The sequence below is a fragment of the Strigops habroptila genome, chromosome 6 (assembly GCF_004027225.2).
Source record: "Strigops habroptila isolate Jane chromosome 6, bStrHab1.2.pri, whole genome shotgun sequence".
NCBI lineage: Eukaryota > Metazoa > Chordata > Aves > Psittaciformes > Psittacidae > Strigops > Strigops habroptila.
The window spans coordinates 74384028-74405101 of record NC_044282.2 but is presented as its reverse complement, the minus strand read 5'-3'; the positions used below and the strand labels follow the sequence as shown (position 1 = coordinate 74405101).

General features: G+C 40.4%; 1 long non-coding RNA gene across 2 annotated transcripts in view; it reads right to left on the bottom strand.

The window, feature by feature from the left end:
- The window catches only part of LOC115609290, a 43859-nt gene that overhangs the window by 21815 nt on the left and 970 nt on the right, over positions 1–21074 (bottom strand). The window contains exons 1-3 of one of the 2 annotated variants that reach the window (XR_003991800.1): positions 18576–18663; positions 16051–16172; positions 15297–15357 (exon numbers count right to left, since the gene is read on the bottom strand). This is a non-coding gene — a long non-coding RNA (uncharacterized LOC115609290). Of the gene's footprint in view, positions 1–15296; positions 15358–16050; positions 16173–18575; positions 18664–21074 lie in introns of those variants that run through there. The other variant, XR_003991801.1, reaches the window with a different exon arrangement.

Here is a 21074-nt window from a genome sequence, read left to right as displayed (position 1 = left end):
GCTGCTCTATTATAAAATATACAATCCAGATAAGTGACAGTAGGAGACAGATGAATTCACAGGAAGCTGAATCTGAACATATGATGCACTATTAGCTTATGCACCACGTGCTTGTGTGCCTGGAGCTTACAGACAGCTGGTAATATGGATATGCGTGTGTGTTTCCCAGAATCAAGAACTAGCAGGTGCAAGTTTGGTTATAGCTGAAGGTTACCTGAAACATCTGTACCAGGCATGGAAGCCAGAGTACCTCTATAAAGATGGCCAGGTTCAGAAATTCACAGTTGTTCTTCCAAAATATCTTTCCAGTTTGGAAGGAACTATTTCCTTTCACTCAAAAGCTGGGGATACAAAGCAACAGGAATCAAACTGGAGAAACCAGTTCAGAGGAACTGCCCATGATGTCCCCAAAACACACAGGTTCAAGTGGGAAATTTTAATTCTAGCTACAGTTAAGACAGATGATACTTGTCAACCTGGATTTATTTCAGACTCTGGTTTATGCATCTACTTTCACATGAAAATAACATGCCTTCAGAGCAATTTAAATGCACAGCTGCTCAACCTGTTTAAGCATGACTCAGAATGAAATACGAACTGCACAGTAGGAGAACATAGCTGCTGCACTGGGATTTTATAGTCTCACATCTCGATTTTCTATTATTCACACAGCTCTCATCTGACTTCAGGATGACTGTGCTTAGGCAATGGCCAACGTGCAAGTGGCCTAAAAGGACACAAACCACAATCAGGAGCAGAGCAGGGTGAGTGAATGCTGTGACATTTCCATTGACTTCCTTTACAATTTGAGTCTTCACAAATTGGAATTATATGGAAGGTGCAACACCTCTTTTGTAAAGGGAGGAGACAGGAGAGATGATGAAGGCTTTGACCACCCTTAGGTGCAGTTCTGAGAAAGAGGAACAGTAACCAGCTGACACAAGGCTTCAGATGGCCTGGATGGGTGAGAGCCTGGGGAAAAATGAGTCTGTTTGACCATCTTTATTCACAGAACCACAGAATGGTTTGGGTTGGAAAGGACCTTAAGACCATCCAGTTCCAACCCCCTGCCATGGGCAGGGACACCTCACACTAGACCATGTCAGCCAAGGCTCTGTCCAACCTGGCCTTGAACACTGCCAGGGATGGAGCATTCTGAATGCATGTTTTCACCTTAATCACCACGAGCCCTAAGCAGAGGGAACAGGACCTTGCACATTTCTGTGGAGGATCTGCTCACCACTTTGCAGAGTGTGGCACACATGCAGTGACCAAAGGCCACCAGAAGCCTGTCTTTATAATTCCGTATTGTTTCTGTATGTAAACTAGTCTCAACCTCAGAATTTGTGAGATATATTTATTTAAGTGAAACTTACCCACATTTTGTACATTATTAACAAACAAATTTTCAGGAATAAAATAAAAAAGGTCACAGAGAAAACTAATGAATATTTCTGACATGCATTTACAGAGAAGTCTGTGAGAGAATAACATGGTCACATCTGCTCTTTGAATTAAGAGGCAGTGCTAAACCACATGCAAACATAACTGGATGCAAACTGGATACCTAATTGAACTCCACAGATTGGATCTAAAGAATTAAACACATTTTTTCCTCATTCATCATTCTCAGGAATTTACTTTAGTAGTACCAAGAGAGAGCTATTGCTATTTTGATGCAGTTTCAACATCTCTTTTAGAAGCAGAATGGATACTTCAGCATGCTCTCTTGCCTAGCTGCTGATGCTAGTGCAGCCTTTAAAGCATTAAAGGTATTCTACAAAAACCACTGGCACCACCTAACATTTGTTATTCACAACTGGTAAAGCTTTTCCTATGGCACGCATCACATGTCCCTACATTAAAGAGGGAAAACCAGACAGATAGATCCCTACTGAAGCCTGAGAGGCAATGTCTAGAAACCAGAACAAGTTTTAAACAAGCCCAGCTTGTTTGACTGAGACCCAGCAGCTCTGCAGCTGCAGCAGTCCTGAAGGGAGTCTGCCATGGGCTCATTTTCCCTGTTTCTGGACAGTCTAGTTCAGGGCCAGGCTGGATGCCTCTGAGCTACGCTGCAATCTCCAGTGCAGACATGTCTTGAAGGAGGACAACAGTGACTTGATTCAGCCTACAGTCATCAGGACTTTACCATCAGGATTACACCACCCCTCGATTTCCTTCTCCCTTTTAAAAACAATCTTTTCAGATGCTACAGCTCAGCTACAAAACAAAAGAACAACAATAGAAAGACACTGGTTTCTTTAGTTCAGGGACACTAACTGTGGTGAAAGACCAACAGTTCTTACCAACAACTCGTATTTCTATATCCTTAAAAATAAAAAGAAACTTGGTTATTCTTCAAAAGCCCTTGTAGAGGAACTAATAGTGAGTACTGGTGGATAGTTTTGTCACTAATACATGCCTGAGAAGCTCCTAGACAATAGCCAAGATGATCTATCTGCAGACAAAATGTCCTTTTGACTGGATGTTGGTCTGCAAAAAGAAACCGATTTTAAATCAAAGGCACAAAATTACAGTCCTAGTGATGCACTGAAAAGGAAGGGAAATAGATACTATTATCTCAGGTGCCCAAGAGCTTGCCATATGTGTTAGCACTGCAACAGGAAAGCTAATAACCCAGGTGCAGCATGAGATACTTCCATGTACTCGAGTCCCCCATTTCCCTGGGTAAGGAATAATTTATTATATGAGGTATAGTCTTTCTATATTAATGACAAAAGTTTTTATCACACAATGGAAATGGAAATTCCAGTAATGAGCAAAATGAAAGGTTTTCTATTCTATCAAGAAGCCTGCCAGCAGTGATATCAAAGATATACCAGACATCCAGATTGAAACAAAATCCTCCTTATTTCTAGCCCAGGGAAAATTCAGAACTAGAACTGAGCTTCAGGAATTAAGCTTATAATGGGATTCACACAGACCTTCAAACAGCCCCAGGATGTGAGGCAAGTGAAGACCCAAATTAAAGCTTCCCTTTCAGGTCCACCTCTCTGCCTGAAGATATCTGCTGTGCACGTATATAGAATTATCCTACCCTGAGGGGTGGTAGTTCAAAAAGAAGCACGAATATTTCCCAGGAGCACACAAGAAGCAATTGAGAGTGGGCCTTCTATTCTTGGTGTTGGCAGACACTGAATTCACTTCCCAATCTCACACACAGGCAGAACCACAGCAGCAACTATTGAAAGGATGTTCCTTTTATTCAACTTTTACATTAGAAATGACTAATAGTTGGTAATATTACTTATGACTGAAAATGAGAGTAAGCCAGAGTGAGTAAAAGCAGCAAAATGTCAAACAATTTTTCATTTCTAGGTAAATTATTTTAGAAATTTCAGGTTAAATGCACCACAGATGCAATTTTACGGCCATATTGTAAATTATGGGAAGGTTGGAAGAGAAGAGCCCAGGATTTACCTGTTCATTTTGAATAAACACAGTTTGCCAAAAGAAGAGGATGCCTTTGCCAGTATATGTAGAACAAGGACAGCAGCGCTGGGCACCTTAGCCAGGTACTCTTATTCTATCCTAAGAAAGATTAAGACATATTTCTACTGCACCAACACTGTCTCAGCACTAGGGAAATATTTATTCTTCCTGTTTCTTCCAAGATAGGTGTGCTTATTGTTCTAATGTTGCACAGGGGAGAATGGTAACAGAGACAAACCAGGTCACCTCATTAGCATCCACAGGAATCTTGTCAGCGTAGTCCCAGGTTAAAACTCTGTGAGCAAATGTATTTACTCCGTGTTTATCTGTCGTTATCCCAGGAGACATGAGCAGCTCAACAGGTATGTTTGGAAATTGCTGCTTCTCTGCATTGGAGGCTTCAGCTACCGCAAATTGATGCACTCAACTAGGCAATGCAGAGCTGTGGCAGCCAGAGCTCCTCCACTGTAAATGTGTTTCAGACAAGGACACTTTCAGTCACGAGGAATAGCATCAAGTCCACTGGGGCACCGCTCGTTATGGATAGTCCAAGGAGCATTTATATCCATGGACTTCAGGAGGAGCCACTCTTAAACCCTCAGGGTTGTCATGCCTGGAAATTAAGTTTCATTTTCTCTAGCACCAAATCGAGATTGGTATTTGCTGCAGAGAGCTATTACAAGGCTTGCATAATGTTAGCAGAGTGCTGCGAGCATGAAATATGCCTCATATCACTATATATGTGACAGATGTACCTGCAGAGAACTCATTAATTCTCACTTCTATTCCTGTTAGTCTAGAAATATTAGCATATAATTGTTAGTTTCTAAAATATTCTGGCAAACTTTTTTTAACTGAAAAACTGTGTCAGCATTTATTTTGGAATCTCAGATGGAGCCTGTTCTCTTGTATGCCCCTCAAGTAACGTGTTACAATAACCTCAATTACCTAACAGGAAATGTTAGAGCCTCAGCGAGGCTTTCTGCAAGCCTTTAAGTAGGAGCTGTGAAATTTCTTCTCTGTAAACCGAAGTGCAGAAGCCTTCAGCATGGCAAGAAAATTCAGAATGGAGTGTTCTGGAAATGAAAACCAAACCCAGTGAGTGTGTGGGACACAAAGAGGCTGTATGGCAATACCACATGTATTTTGTGATTCTATTGCAGGCCCCATTACGGAGCAAAAGGCTGAGTGAAGAAGCAGCCAGCAGTAACACGCTGTAAGCAACTGCAGTCTGATATAATGAAATCCAAAGGAATTTACATATTTCCTTTCCTTAGAGTATGCTACTTGAAAAAATACTGAATTCCTCTCTTCTGATGTTTTCTTTTCTTCCTGGAAGTCTCAAGATCTTTTATTCCACACAAAATCAAAGCCTGGAAGTAATATCGGACTGATAGCTGTGTACAAAAGCCCTGCAAAAATGAATACATCCATCTTAGTGACAGAAGCAGCTCGCATTCACAACCACTGCTCCCCCAGTAAGGATGGCACAAGACCACATGTTGTTCCGTACAATAGCATATGGTGACCAGGAATTTATTGTATGTTACCCCAAAGTGCAGCTTTGGGGATAAAAATCTTGTGCCAGCTTAGACCTCTCAGCCTGTCTCTTTAGCATCTGGTGGTTTGAAAGGCTGACAAAGGAAAACTTCATTTATCCAGAAAGATATCAGAAGATGGATGTGCAAACAAAGCACAGCAGTATCTCTGCAAACACTGTGTGAGAATACCAACTGTGTATGAGAAACTACACTGTGACAAAGAAACATAGCTTCAACTCTGACATAATGCTTAAACCAGGGAGATTTGCAGCAATTACCAAGTGGAAAGTAAATGTACTGCCCAATAGGTCTTTGCAGGAAACAAGCTGTTTAATTATATATTTAGGGAGGAAGCCAAAGAGAAGGGAAATGCATGGAATAAATGTGTGGGAATGCAAACACTTGCCTGGGATGGTATCACAAGTGTGGACAAGACAGATCACGATGTGGTTCTGCTGAGCTGTTTCCCACAGTATGCGATTACCTGATTAAAGGCTCTATAATAACCCATGTACACAGAGGGGGTGAACCACATTTACATAGGTAAATCAGGGCAATTTCCCCTCTGTGCTCACTCCTGCATACCTCATTTCTGATGCTTTGTTTTCTATGTCATTAGTCTGTTAACCTAGAACACAGGTCTGTCTTGCTGAAGCTGAGGCTTGTCCTTGTTTATGGAATATGCTAAAATACTATGCAGCAGAATGCCTCTTCTAGTCACTCCAAGAGCATCTGCTACTCAAAGTATCTTACAAGATTTTTCTTCCAAGCATGCACACTGAGTCGCAACACTTTGCATAGTATCTGAGATGTTTTCCTGCTACAGTTTTTCGTTTCATTCCTACTAAATGCTCAAAGACCACATATCTACTTCTGTCTTGGTTTTGTTTGGGTTTTTGAATCAGCACAGTGTGGCACCTTACCATGAATAAGAGTTCACTGTCTGCTTAAGCTTCTCAGGCTGATTCCTCAATATCTTGTACTCTGCAATTTCATAGGAATTCAGAATCCCAACTGAGCAGGATGCAAGTCTTTGAGATCTGTTTCTAAGCAATGCCATAACTCTTAAGCCTCTAATAATATTTGTACTTTGAGAAATCAAACTATTTTTGGTTTCTTGACTAGTATCTGTGGAAGGGGGGAAAAAAAGAGGCATTTTCTGTGAAAAAAACCGTGATGCATAAGCAAATAGCATATTGCTTTTCTGAACAACTGCTAAGTAAGGAAGAAGCAAGACTTAGGAAGGGACATTGCATTGCATTAAAGTGTAGCATGGCTCAGAAGATGGTTTTGACAAGTCTGTGTGATGAAATTCTGATCAGTTTGGCACATTTCCTTTGTGCCATCCTGAACTACACTGAAGATTATAAGGAGGACTTTTAAAGCAGTACACATGGAAGAAAAGAGACAAAGGGGCTGGTAAAGGATCAATTCGTTTGGCAAAAGCCATGGAGTAAATGGAAATTGTATGCACCGATTTTATACTTTCAATCCAGTGTGGAACTTCAGTGGAACAGTGATTCACAATTTAGCTATCCATGTATGTCTAATATATAGCAGAACACATGACACGCTACACTCCATTGAGAACAACATGTTTTAAGCACCTTATGTTGCACGTACTACACAGGATTTTATCTGTAGGACTAATGAAGGGTATTCATGCTCCTCTCTCCCAGTAAAGCTATTAGTGTAAATGGGAGCAACTCCTAGTGTCACAGACAGCATAATGCTAAAAGGTTTAATAGGCTATTTGGCAGGAGCCAGACAGAAGAGCTTCAGCTGCTGAAATCCTGACACTCACATTTTGCCCTTCGTTACCAGTGTTCTTATCTTTCCCCACAGAACAAGAGGTGTTGCATGGCGCTGTCAGTCTCTGGGGTTCTAGTTAAGCTGCACCACAATAGCCCTACTTCACAAAGAGAAATGTGTTTTCCAGGAATATTTGTAATCTGTTGCTGTTAAAGGTTTAATTAAATGTAGCTTTAGGGCAGTAATTAACACATAATAATTACGTGCTCTGAGTATCTTCCACACCATCAGCTAGAAAATATACAAGAATAAATACAAAGGGATGCACAAAATATATACATGTCACTTCCTTCCCATTGGATTCAACAATGAAGTTCTGAAATAATCCAGCACTGCCCTAAAGAGTAAATTGGCTAAATGTACAATTTTGTATCTCCATAAGTTGGAATGTCACAAGATTTTTAGTATTAATTTATGGGTCACAGTTGCATTTCCAGTCCTATTCACATTTTAAGGCAGATGGGATACATGAGGGAAAGAACACATGAATAGAATTGAGGACACACTGGATACCCTGAAACAGTTAAAAAGAATGGCTAGGGGAGATAAAAAAAAAAAGGAACAAGAAAGCTGTAAATGGGATAAACCCCAATATAAATACTGTGCTCTTCCCAACCAGAAAAGGGCCAGGCAGCTTTTTGCATCCTTCACAATTAATAGGCCAGAGCACTGTTCCCAGAGTTCTCTCAAGAACTCCCTCAAGAATCCTTGTCTAATCCATTTTTAATCCCTCTGTGTGTTTCACCTGAGCGCTGAGAGCAAGAGCAGAAAGCTCCCACATGCAGGCATCCCGTCTTATTCTCTCCAATATTTATGAGAGCAAAGAGATGCCTGAACATATGCTGCAAAGTATGACTAAGCAAAAAACTTCATTCCTGCCATACCATCCCCATTACACCCACCCAAGCAATTATTCGCAATTAAGTGGCCTTCTGCAGGGCTTTATAAGGATTTTATTTACCACATGCATTCGTTGCAGACAAGTCACCACTCCTGAAGTGAGGCCACACCTGGAACAAGGGATTTTTTAACTCCTGCCATAGGCATCACCCTCTGGAATCCTGCAGTGCTTTTCTTCCCTTGGCACTAGCACTGCAAAGGCACTTCTTGCCGCAACCAACCTCCAGACAGTTTCAGTTCTTATATGTAGCAATGGGCGGTTGTGCATTTGATGCATTACTTGCTGTTCTAGGGATTAATTTAGGCAGACAGGCTCTGCGGAGCTTCGGAAGAGCGGCATGTTCCGGTAATAAACGCAGCCAAGCAAACAGCACTGGGTCCCTGGGACTCTGGCCTCGACACTCCACATTCGTGGGCGCCATCTGCCGGCAATTGATTAATTATTGACACCTCTAATGACATTCAAATGCCCAGGTCAGTGTTGAGTATTTTCTTCCAAAAGGCATTTTCTTTTCCAAAGGTTCACCCACAACTTCCAGCAAAGCTCTGGTGCACGGAGCTTTCAAGTCTTACTCTGCTCCCACTCCTGGCAGCTAAAGGAGGGGAAGGAAAGCCCACCCAGCGTGGGACACAACCCTTCCCATAGGTGGAGGAACTCCAGATAGCACCTCAGCCTTTCACCACAAGCCTGTGATCTTGGTGGTTGCAGCCAACCACCCCATCTTCTACACCATTGTCCTAGAAGATAAGATTCAGCAATGCCAATCTCCATGCTCAGAAGCTTCCTACCACCAGCAGCAAATCATCACAGCAGCTGATTGTGACTTTCTGCCCAAGCTACCAAAACTTCTGCAACATATTTTATTTATACTGCTGCTGTTAACCCACTGTATGTCTCACACACTTAGGCAACAGTTGATCCTAAGCCACAAAGTGTTGGTCTTGGCTATAAATATGACCCTAAGTCTGCACTCATTCTGCCCAGCAGTGAACACTGTGATTCATCTTCTTAGTAAGATCTAAAAGTGTGTGTTGTGCCAAGGTCTGGACTCAAAACCATGACTCCCCATTTCCCTGCAACTCATATACACAGAGACATAAGTTCCAGATCATGCCTATTCCTAGTGTAGACATATTCTCTCTTTGCAGGCAATGGCACCACACACTGTCCTAGAAAGAACAAAGTGGTGTTTGTACAGGTCTCTCTCATTCAAAACCCAAGAGAATTCAGAAATACCTCAAAGAGTCAGATATTCCCATCAGGCTCAAGAGAATTAGGCATTATTCATGTGTGACAAACAGAATCTAAATTTACAAGTGTATGACTCAAGAAGGGAATTTCCAGAAGCACTTTAGAATGAGGAGGCCATTTCTCTGTCCCTCTTCAAACAAACCTCCTGCCACATGTAGGCTCTGGAATGAGGAAGAAATTCAGCTCTCAGATTCTCTGCCAATGACACAACACTCAATTTGGAAACATTAGCTAATGAAAAATACAAACCTGTTCCTACAACCACAGCTATGAAGACAAATTGAGTATTTTTAATAGCTGGGCTTAGCAGCAGCAAGCATACAACTATTAAAACTTGTCATACATTTTTCTGCTGAAGGATCAACCATAAGAATAACTAAAACCACCACTGTAAGTATGTGGTTAAAGTATCCTGTAAAGAGGATTTAGTGCAACTAATGAGGGATGTATAAATCCTTATGCATAAGAATATTTATGCCCATACTTGGTGCTGAAGGAAAATTCTGAATATAATTCAAATATTCCATGAGCAGCTGACAGTTCCCAATGGCATTTCAAATTCCATCTTGGAATACAACTACTGGGATGCAAATTCATGCAGCATTACTTGTCTGTGAGCCTAATTAAAGATAAAGACCTTCTGCAAGTGTAGGGAAAGCAAGGGTGGTTCAGCATGCCAATTCTGCATCATCCATGCTCACACATAGAACATTTAGGAAGTCACCAGTCACCTTTCAGGTCTTCTGTCCAATCTAGTTTCAAATATCCCAAACAACACTTCTATAATATTCACACTGTTAAGAAATACCTCCTCATAATGAGAATAGTTTTTCTGGATTTTCAGTTCATTTCAATCCTGGTATGACTGTAAACAATTCCATTCATTCTTTGGGCTTCTGTACCTCCTTCTGGTGAAAAGCTCAGTGAAAAGGAAGCAGGAAAAAAAGACACTCCCCTCCAGCAATTAAAAATGAAAGGCATCAAAGCTATACATCCACCAAGTGAAGGGCCACAGGATGACAGTCTTTTCTGCATCAAAAATAAAGATATGCCTGTCTCCTGACATTCCTTCAATCTTTTTTAATGAATTAGTGGTTGCTTTCTTGAGCATTCCCTTCAAGAGAAGAACTTCAAATGAGGAGGTAAGTGTAAAACCTTGAATGACTTTTTGTTCTGAAGCAGTGGGAAACCCACTTCTGTCAGCACACTGCAGCCTTTGGGAGTGCCACACGGCCCAGCCCAAACAGCATGAACACGTCTGTTAACATCATTGTTCTGCTGCTGCCACCTCTACCTAGATTAATGGAACAATATACACGAAGAGATTAAGATTTCCATTACCAGGGTGCACAGGAGCCCCAGTCATAAACAAGACATCATCTGCAGGGTGCTATATATAGAACAAAAGACAATCAGTGCTCTGAAGAATTTACTGTCTAAGATGAGACACAACACGTGTAAATTATCTACAAGGGAAGTAATGAGATAATGATATTGGCCAACATGAGAAGTACTAATCATACAGTTGTGATCAAGATTTTTGTAGGCATCACTGTAAGAATTCGTATCAGAACTTTCCAAAAGCAACTACAAAAACAAACAGGTTGATCCAAAAAATATCATTCATTGCAATTAAGAAGAACAATCTAGTTGTCAATAGAGACTTTGACTGCAATGCAGCTTTTAAAGATTAAAATGCTTCTTTTTCATATGGACTGTGTCAGACAATGTCAAGCTTTTTGGCACATAATAGCTAACAGAGAACAGCAATAAAATGTCTGCGAAGGAAAACCTGGATCCTTCATAAGATGTGTTAAAAATAAATGTTAGTTTGGCCAATCAATATTAATTCACTGGAAATCAGAATTGCAGTAAAGCCTACAGAGCACTCATGTTCTGTTACTGATGAAATGTAATAGTTACTGAAACAAGTGATAATGAAGAGGTAATGTTTAGAACTAAGGTTCATTTTTCATCTGTGTTACATTTAAAGAAATCTCAGTAATAATTCCTCACCTTTAACAGCTTTGATAATTGTATCAATACTGCAAACACATTTGTAGAAACACTAATGGAAAGTTGTGGGGTTGCTGTCCTTACTTTAAAATGTTTTCTCTCCTCCTAAAAGAGTATGACCATAGACACCATTTTCCCCTAGTTGGTAGTTACCAGAAGGGTAACTACCTTTATATGCCTTCATATGGCAAGAACCCTACGATACACACCCTGATCTCCTGACAGCCAAGGGGAAAAGATGCCCTGAGTACCAACAACAGCCTAGAGGTCCTATTGCTCCTCTGAGAGATGCAAGCGTGCACCAGAACAGCTTTGCTGTTGGCCCAACACAAGCCTCAGCTTGCATTTGACTAGATGAGATCCCTCATGCCGAGGTTACCAGGTAAAGGCAGCTAAATGACTTCTTAAGAATGCTGTTCCAGTACACAGGAGGATATTAACACTATCCAACACCAGGCACCTCATTCGATCTGCTCCCCTCTTTCAAAAGCCAAGAGAGGGGAAGAAGCTACTCCAAACAGGAAATTTAGAAAGAGGCTTAATTAAGGTGCTCTGAAGCAGCCCCTGGCACCATTGTCTGTGCAAAACAAGGGCAAGCGTTTTCACTAAGACATGCACCAATATTCTCCCTCTTCTTTCCCCCACCCTTTCTATAGCCCCCGGGAAATCTCTCTCCTCCCACTCCTTACAGTTTCCTTCTGTGCTTTTCTGCTGCTGAATGATCTTGTTGCCTGAGCAACAGCAGCTGAGGAGGGGAGTGGGGAGAGGTTCTGGCCCAGTTGTGTGCTGTCGGCAGCAGCACTGCGTTCTGACCCTGCGAGGCATGACAGTGATGGCAGCAGCCTCAGGAGATGAACCTTCAGCTGAGTTTGGCTCCTTGAGTTCGGGGTAACCTCCCTGCTATGTGCTGGGGACTCTGCAGCACCCTATAGTTTTGTTCAAGGATGAATAAAATGACTGAACACTCAAGACTGCCAAACAAGTAGTCGTTTAGCTTAACCACACACCTGGATTCTATTCACAAAGCAGCCACATTTGTTACACTTCAATTCTGGTCCTAATAGAATGCAGAAACACAAATTAACTGGTAATGAACCTCTAGAATAACGTGCTCTAGAAATTTCAGGTTATTATGAAGTGTCTCTCTCTCCCTTTGCTATTTTCAGTGTGTGTTTTAGACTTCAGAAAAGTATCCACAACAAACACGTCTACCAATGACCTTTCCAGACCCACCTCAGTGTTTGTACTTTGCTTTCTTTTCATCTTTGCTGTCTGTCTGCTGGTATTTGAACAATATCTGGTAAAATGAGACTGTAGCTCGGTGCTAGCACTGTACAAGAAACAATAATCTCTGCAAGATACCCAACAGAGATTCCTTTTCCAACATTGTTTTACTGGAAAAAAAGCCTTTTATTGTTTTAAAAAATAGGATTCTGCCTGTAAGGTTTTGTGTTCCTACAGCATGTGAAACACGGTGGGTTGCCTCCCCTCTTCCTTGATGGTTTATCATCAAAATGACTGTAATTGCTGCTCTGCTGATTGCAGGAGGGAGGGCTGTGCAGTTTGTCCTGCATTTGAACAACATTCACTCTGAACATTAAATCATGCGATAGTCTGTGTCAATGCTTCTTAAAGGATGTTAGAAACGCTCTTGTTAAAATGAAACAAAACCCATCAGGGACTGCAGACCCAAATGAGTGCAGCTGCTATGACACGTCACTCTTTTTTATTACAATTTAGTCCTTCTGAAGTAGAAACATAGTTAGTTAGAGGTTCCAGTTACACTAGGGGTTAATGGTGAGTTACTGGGAAATTATTGGACCTTTTAAATTTCATATCTATGTGAGCTTCATTCAAACTTCATTTACTCCATCTTGGCAGATCTGCTGCCAGCAGCTGCATGGTTGCTAATTCTGTCCCCTGCACTGTATTTGTAGCACTTTTTAAATCTAGTTTTTGGATTATGGTTATTTTTGGTGAGCATAAAACAGAGAACAACTGGAGCTTAAGCTTGACAGAACGAACCACAAAAGCTCAGCAACTAATACTTCTTTTTTTGCTCTGTTATCTTCAGAGATAACCTACTTCCATTTTCAGCTCTCCAGCAGAACAGTCAGTGAGTGTCTCTGGAGGAAAACACAGTCCAGAATTAATAGCTTACTAAATCCAGTGAGAAGCTTTAATTAATGAGTTCTGGAGCACTGTGACTTGATAGCAGATTCCATCGATTCATTTGGAATAAAACTATCAGGATTTCTCAATGTATCTGGAAGTTTCAAAACCATGTGTCAAAGCAATGTTAATACATCTAGGACATAAGTAATTGTGCTTGGGAGAGCTGAGATAACTGGTCAGGTACCTCCAGTGCTGCCTCATCAATAGCTCTTTCTGACTAATGGCTTCGGCAATGAAGTGACTGCACATACAGCTTTCAAAACCAGAAGGGAGGCTCACAGGGTCACAAAACTGACTGAAGGAAAAGGTGTGAGGCCAAACATCCTTAGTGTGACTCACGGGTTTCAATGGGATTCCAGGAGGATGGAAATAGTCCACATAAATGTGTGTTAGGTCACCATGTTAATACCATTAATCTTCCACCAGTGAAAGATTGCTCCCTAGCATTCTGTGGTTTAAAGTATGAGCACAATTGGCCCATGGGGATACAAGAAAACTAGAAGGAAAAAAGTTAAATAGTGGGAAAAACCTGAAGAAACAACATAAAAAGTGTTTAAAAATTGAGTATCTTAATTTTCCTTAAAAGGGTCTTGTGAGTATCACTGATGGACTCTTATCAAGGTAAACCCTTATCAGTATGTTTACCATTTACCTATTTATCAACACAAACTCTTCCGTACCGATAACCCTCTCTCTATGATTTGCATTTGGTGAAAGCTGTATCACAAAATCTTATTTGCTTTTGATAACCTCAGGAAACCTCTCACATCACACAGGAGTTTCGTGATTAAAGCATGCAAAAAGCTAAGATACAGCCACCTCCTCTCCATAAAACCTGCCAGAGCAACATAAGAAAACATCTCACAAAGACAAGAATGCAATAAAAATACTACTATCGCTTCTTTAAGCTCTACTGAAATTTCTTGGGGGGGTGGAGGAAAACCATCTTATCTGTGGTAAGGGTACTCACCTGGGAAGCAGATCTTGGAGGGGATTTGTACTTTTTCCAGTGATTAATTAATTTAAAGACAGAAGATGAATGATGAATTAATTCTAAGACAGAAGAATTCCATGAAGCAGGAAGCACAGCTTATGATTTCCTCCTTTGGGTACACATCCCAGGCACCAGGCTACATAACTAACCACACAACATTTCCTCTCATTCCAGTATCTTTAACCTCCCCTCAGCACCTATCTTGTAAGAGCCTAATTCCTTCATTCAATCAAGGTATAAATCTGTGGCTGACCTTTGTGAAGTCTGCATTGGAAGGAGGTGAGAGCAGTACACCAGTTGAGTAGAGATGGGAATTAAGTCAGCCAGCCAGAGCCTGGCAGTAATAAACTGCTGCGTACTTGTGTACCCATATATTTTGTTCAGTCTTGAAGTATTTTAAAACTCACCACCATTTTATTATATTTTGACCAGACTCTTTTATCCAAGTCAAAGTCTGTGAAGCACTGGGGAAATCATAAACTCTGAGTTTGATTAATAAATCAGAGAAAAAATAAATGTGAGTATTGCCAGTAGCCAAACGTTTCAGAATCTCTCTTACCAGTGAGGTGACAAGGCAGCTCTCCTACTTCACTGCTGTGAAACTGGAAAACTCTTCTTCAAAATAATACCTGAGATGGGGAACATACAGATTTGTAAGGAACGGATTTTTAACCTTGCTTAGGCATTAGCAGATGTCTCCATCTTGTTGAAATTCCATCTCTTCTTCATATGTAATGTTGGGTATTTGAATATTAGTAAAATACTACTTGGCTTTCATGGACACTTTGGGTAAAATTATATTGTCACCTTGCTAAATAGAATGTTCAAGACAGTTTTTATTTTTCCCAAGATGAGGTGACTGAAAATTCTTGAGGTTGCTGAATAAAACACACAGGTCTAAACTGCTTTAAATCCCAATAGATGATTAGCAACTGATTCTTGGATTGGGAGACACCAAGTTCTGAAGGAAAAGAAGGCATATAAAGCAACAGCAGCACAATCCTCCCCTGTAACAGTTGTGTTTGCTCCAGGGAGCACACATTTGACACTGCACTTGCACTGTTTTTCTTACGTAGCATGATTTCTAGAGCTTCCAGAGAACACTTAGTACAAAACAGCTACAAGTAAGTAGGCCAACTAAAGCAGCACTTACCTCAGGCCTGCCATTTGATCATGTATCCCTGCTAGAAATCACTTCTGCACAGCAAAAAGGGCTATAAAGAATAAAACTTTGTGGTTTTGCCCATCACTGTCTTGATCGATTTAACAAGGACTTTCATTTTGAGCTGCTGCAAACATTAAACAAGACCCATGAAATCCCTCTGGGGATTATCAGTTCCAGCTGCACTGCTTTCCTGTATGATGTCAGCTTTAGCGCAGAAAAAATGTCAGTGATCTTTTCATTCATTGTTCTCATCCTTTTGGTTAAAATTCAATGTATGTTACACTGTAAATTGAGTTACAATATATACGGTGTATCTGAGGTCCAACACCCCACCTGATCTCATAATCAGTGTAGCAACTAATTATATAATGACCTTTTGTCACTCATTACTTAAATAAGAAATAGCACCATTAAAATGAATATACATCCCCCAGCATAAAATGAAATGAGAAAATGGAACCTGAGGTTTCAGTAGGCACAGCCATGTCTAAGAATAAATCAATTTTCATCCAGCATGGACTGTTCATTTTTTCCATGAAGGCATTTTACTACTTCTGAGAGTTTACACCTGCTCTCTTTTGCTGGCATACAAAGTATATTTGGCTGTTCTTTCTGACCTCTGGCTTATGCCTGGTTTTTAGTTCTACTTCAGGTTTGAACTTTACAATGCAAGTTGGTCAGAAATAGAATTCTTTAACTTTATAACTGAATTATATAAATGGGAAGAGAAATGGCTGTTGACCTCTGCATTGTGTGTGATGACACCAGGCTGTGGAAATCCCTCTCCTATGGAATTCAGCTGCTGTGCATTTCACAATCAGGAAGTGCAGAAGTCTGCAGTCACTCAGGTGGTGTCAAGCTGAGCTATAAGGAAAAGATCAAGTGTCAGCAATGAATGCTCTACTTCTGTTACAGAAATAACAGTACTTTTTTCCCCAGTCATAAGCACCTGCTTGGAGCTCTGCTCCATAGATGGGCTGTGCTCAGAAATCCCACTGAAGCTGCCAGCATTGACCTTTTCACCCAACTGCTCTTGGAGCATCTGCATGGACACAGGCTTTCATAATGGCAGGCCTGCATTCATTTCAGTTACACGAATAGCAACAAGCACTAAAAGGGAAAACTACATTCCTAATTTGTAGTTCACCCTCAGAATTGTGGGAAAATGGACCTGAACATCAGTCAAAGTTCAGTTGCAAGGATATGTAAAGTAGACATTGCCCAAGTCACTTATTCCTGACTGTATTCATCAAACTGAAGCTTTAATCAATAGTTTAAATCTCTGTACTCACACTTTTTTGACAGTATCAGGTCTTTCTCCCTGCTTTCCTGCAAACGGGATTGTATCAACTGCCCTTTGACTTTTAAAAATGCTAAAAATTCCTTCTCATTGTAGCAGATGGAGAACAGAAAATGCTGCATCAGATTAAAAGCATCCAACCTAGCAAAAGAAGTGCTCAGCTAAGACAACTCTGAAAGCATCCTGGCAAGGCCTTGCCTCCCATGGTCACAGAACTGACCTTTCTCTATGGCACTGAATACACTTCAAACACCACTAAACTAGACAGCCTTTCATAAAATTGAACCACTGCTGAGGTAGAAGTTCTAATGCTCATTACAAAGAGTATATTCCTAAAAATTACATCAGTTGCAAGCTCTGCAGAGTGGTAATAATTCACAAGCATTTGGAAACACATTACTAAGGGGCAGGCATTACTAGAATAAATATTTAACACTGATTTATTTCAGAAATATCTCTACATGTATATATTAACTTGGGGGTTATATTTACAGAATATATTATTCTACGTGTTGAAAACTGAACTTGAATACCTTTCCCTGCTCCTCACCCACACAATACTTGCAATATCTGTAGACTTGTAATTCTCTTTCAAAGGAAGTTCTCTTGTGAATCCTAACCCTGCAGATTTATCCATATAATAAATAAATATGTCCCAACAGCTTTTAAACAGTGCCAAAACGTACTGAAACTGAAACATAAGAGCAGCAGTTATATCTAGTTTAATTAGAGAGATATCTTGTTCTTTGGGAACATGTAGCACAGTGACAACAGCGAATGACATTCAGCATTCTTCCTGTTTATGGGGGTTGTGGGTTGATTGCTGACAAGAGGCTCTGCCAACATGCCCCCAGTGAATCTGCTGGCGTATGACTGCAGTAGGCATCTGCCTTCCAAGACTGAATTACCCCTCTCTCAATAATCAGTCTAAGCCAAGTTCCTGCACTGGCTCTGACAGTGTAATATGGTCCTCAAATCCCACAGCAATCTAAGGAGGAGACAGACACATGTAGCTGAAGCCTAAATTTGTTCTAAGTAAATGTTTGTTGCATTTTGGCAGGATTTATTGGATTATCTTGATAATCTAACTTGTACTGTGACTCCAGTGATGGCCTAGCAGGAAAAAACCAAAAGGACCAAGGCATCAGGGTATGTGTACATCACACTCCCTTTGTCCTGCTCCCTCAAAGTGATGATCCAGGGTCCCTTACCCACGCTGATTCCAATCTCCCTCCAGCACTATATTAAACGACAGACAAGACATACTCAAGCTGAGAACAGGATAGAAAGTACATGCATACCACTACCATAGCATTCCATTCAACATGCCAACTTTCTTCCACACTGAGAACACATTTTTAGTTAATCGAGATAAAAACATGCACATATTCTCACACAGACATATTAAAAGGGGCAAATAACTGATGTTTGATGGTAAAATAACGATCTGCACTGCATGCTTAGTGTTTACTCCTGTTCATACAAAGAACTGGAAGGATTCGCCACTTGCCTGCTGTAAGAGCTCCCTCTGTTGTTACACAGAAAACATGTTCCATTACGCTCATCTTGTTCATCTGCAAGCGGCGAGGCTTCAAACACTCCATCCTGTGAAGGGAGAGCCGACACGATTCTCTGAGACAACTTTTCACGCTTATTTTCTGCTGTTTCTGCAGTTTCTGCAAGCAACTGCTATTTTATTCCAATCTTCCAAAGTACATACAGTATCACTTAGAATAACCTGTTCAATGCATCTGAGAAAAAAAACAACTGCATTTAAAGGGGCCACATTTGTCCTAAGCAGCTTCCTACTACTCATGTTAAACATACTGCACAAACCATTCACTGTTTTTCCAGACAGATTATAATCCTAAAGCTGAGTTAAAAGAAAAAGAAAAAGCTGATGAAATTAAAGGCCCATAGGAAAATCAGTATTTATTTCAATATAAAAAGCCTAAAGGCCACAATACCTTGCACTCAAAATACCTTTGATTGCACTCAAAATCATTTCTGAAACCCGTAAGAGCAATAGAATGATGGGGGAGTTGCAGGCAACTCAAGTTAAAGGCAGTTTATGGGAGCAAGACACGAAAAGCACGAGAGATGCAAATCGATGGAAGCATAAATCCTAATTTTCAGAAATAGTATCTTTAAATTTAAGCACCTCTCTTAGCCTAGCCCAGGCACTGTGAAGGAAAAGTCTGGGCTGTGGAAGCAGATCTGCTCAGTACTAGTTACATACCACAGTTATAGTAATGATAGTGCAGCTCTTAGAGGGATGTAAGCTGTCAAGTGTTACTATGTACCCTGTCTGCTACAGGCATTGCTACCGATTTTGCCTACAATCTAAGTGGTTCAGGATGAATTTATTTTTAGGATTTGCAAAAGACTGTTTTGAAATGAGCACAAGACTTTACAGCCTTGGACCAGGAGGTGAAGCTCCTATAGAGCTACACAAACAAGGCATCGTCATGTTTCAGTATTTTTCAGCAGGCTTCTCCAGCAAACAATTAAAAGCCATTTGCAGATCCCTGACTACTGTAAACATCTGGAATGCTTGAAACTAGAAACTACAGTTGCTTTCACTCTTCCGCCCCAGAGGAACTAAGCTGTCGGCTACTCACGTTGTATTTTGTAATACTTCCTGATTCCCAAGGTGGTCACAAAGCATGGCTTGAGAAACACAGTTTCAGTGTGACAAGTAGTGAGCTCTTATTACTCTAAGAACAAGGATGATTTCACCAAAAGAGCAGGCTGAAGTAGGATAGGTTATGGGTTAGGGCTGAAACAAAGAAGTGGTATTTTGACCCAGACAGGAGGTGGTTTAGGATGTCAATTTAAAACTAAAATACAGGCTAGTGCTCAGGAAAGCTGCAGCTCTTCACAGGAGTCTTCAGCTGAGAGGCACCCGTTACAGTTCATTTAATATCAGACTCTAGTAAAGCTGTTCACCATTCCAAACAAATCTCCTCTGAATTAGGAAAACATATTGCTGACAGTTTAATGTCTTCTCCAAATGAAAAATGCAGAAACAGATGCATTTCTAGAAATTCAAGTATGATTGTATCCTATCCCCATAGAGGGAAAAACAAAGGCCAAGTGCAGGTATAGGGTTTACAGTTTAAGCATGTTTTTAGTGTGTGTCTGAAACTGTGGATCTGGTACTGACATCAACAATAAAATGGAAGAAATTAATATCCTAGAAAACACATTTTTTTAATCCACAGAAGGCTGGGAAAATCTTACATCTGTTCTGGGATTTAGCATAGTGTAAGACAAAAAAAGTCTCAACCAAAACTGGAGCCTACAGTGCTGTAAGAAAGGCTGACAGCCACCAAAGCAAAACGTATCCTTCAGGAGTCGTTGCTGGTGTTGCTTGTTTCGTCTATGCTCATCCTGAATTTGGGATTTAATAAAAGAATAGAAAAAACAGACATCCCCCAATACTTTCTCAGCCTCAGACAGTGCATTTTAGGAATACAACAGCCTCGCTTTCAGGCTATGCTGTTTCTACAGGTGGAGAGAATCTGTAACTTCTGAGACTGATCCTCCAGCTTTTCTGCAAGCAAAGCCTATGCTGATTGCACCTCAAGTTTGACTGTACAAGAATCAGCACCGGGATGTGAAGAGCAGAAGTCTAACCCCACGTGTTAGCAAGGTTTTACACAATCATTGTAGCTTGCATGTAAAACTAAAACAAGAATTGAAACATTTAAAAAATAACAAGAGAAACTAGTGACAATTAAATTATTAATGTCCTAACTAAAACAATGTGATTTGCTTTAAACATTATTGGAGATAATTTGTTTTCAAGCTCCATTGCTCTTTGCCTATAGCATGGGGGTTGGAACTAGATGATTATAAGGGCCTTTCCATCCTTAACCATTCTATGATTCTATGATGTCAGAGTTGTGGGCTCTGATTCCAGAGATTTTAATCTCCCACGAAGTAAAAATATGTTCCTTCAGCCATTCTTTATTCTGGCAATAAAAGCCTCACACTCCTGTTTGACTGAAGTCACGATATTCTTGTACATGGTAATGTACCTTATTATCTATGAATGTCTTTTTGACACAATACTTAAATGGAGAGAATGAACAGTAAAACAGCTTTCTAGAAGTTTGTAATAAGCAGAATAAGTTTAAAATGAAATTAAGAGATAAAATAATACTCCTTAGAGCGAGCTCCATGGTGCTGATCTAATATAATAAGAAACAGCCCCATAAGCAAGTAACAAGGCACTAAATGAATTTAGCACTTACAGGTGTGGAAAACCAAAGGAGCAGGGGCTTAAAATGGCAGCCCAACTCAAGACCCAGAAACCCTTATTCCTATTCATCTTGAAAACTAAGATTCTTTATTTATTCTTGGTTTATTATTGCCACAAAGTTAAGAAAAGTGGTTACCAAGCATGAACCCTACTGTAATTTCTGGTAATATGAATTTATCATAGAGGCTTCTATTTGACT